At 45.1% G+C, this 785-nt stretch overlaps 1 non-coding gene across 1 annotated transcript; it reads left to right on the top strand.

Annotated features, from left to right (window-relative positions):
* The first annotated feature begins 363 nt into the window (after window positions 1–363).
* trnas-gcu (transfer RNA serine (anticodon GCU)) lies at window positions 364–445 on the top strand. The gene has a single exon. It is a non-coding gene; the product is annotated as a tRNA-Ser (tRNA).
* Window positions 446–785: the final 340 nt, after the last annotated feature.

Genomic DNA, 785 nt, shown 5'->3' with positions numbered 1-785 from the left:
CACAGCGACATTTTTTACGCTGATGACGGAGGCTGCGTGACCTAATGGATAGAGCGTCTAACTTCGATTGCAACGGCGACGTTATCAGAGGATTGCAAATTTGAGTCCTGCCGCGGACAATTAGTTCGCTGCGTGAAGTTTTATATGCTTTGTTGTGATTCTTCCGAAAAACCAATCATCTCTTCCAGTCACTCACCTGAAATAAAGCAAGGCTGCTTGCTTTGAGAATCGAAGGGCATGTTTTCATCATTGTCGATCTGGTTGTACGGGCACAGCAAGCTGTGAAGTGGATTTTCTTGCACGTTCTTTCTGTTTGCATACAAAGAGCAGGAGATTGAATGGCTGAAGCTCTGCCATGCAGGTGACGAGGTGGCCGAGAGATTAAGGTGATGGATTGCTAATCCATTGTTCTCTGCACGCATGGGTTCGAATTCCATCCTCGTTGTTCTTGTTTTCCAGCCTTGACCCCTCCCTACTTGTTTTGTTAACCACATCGCCAAATTCCCCTTTTACTGAAAAGGATGCTGCACTTTGCTCATGTCATGTCTCAAATTAATAATATATTCGTCAAAGGGATAAAATTTGTCGGACTGTTAAGAGGGGGACTAATTAGATAGGTCTCAAAGGGACAGCGCAAGCACGATATGTCGAATATCTTTTCTCACTACCATCAGAATCTGAGAGCAACGCTCTCCACTGTCGGCGGCTCGTTGGGCTTGGGGTATGATTTTCGCTTAGGAGTGATTACATTTGAATTGCGAGAGGTGTCGTGTTTAAATCACGGA

This window comes from Pristiophorus japonicus, chromosome 25, assembly GCF_044704955.1.
Source record: "Pristiophorus japonicus isolate sPriJap1 chromosome 25, sPriJap1.hap1, whole genome shotgun sequence".
Taxonomy (NCBI): domain Eukaryota; kingdom Metazoa; phylum Chordata; class Chondrichthyes; family Pristiophoridae; genus Pristiophorus; species Pristiophorus japonicus.
The sequence above is the reverse complement of the archived record's forward strand: the minus strand, read 5'-3'. Positions and strand labels throughout refer to the sequence as shown.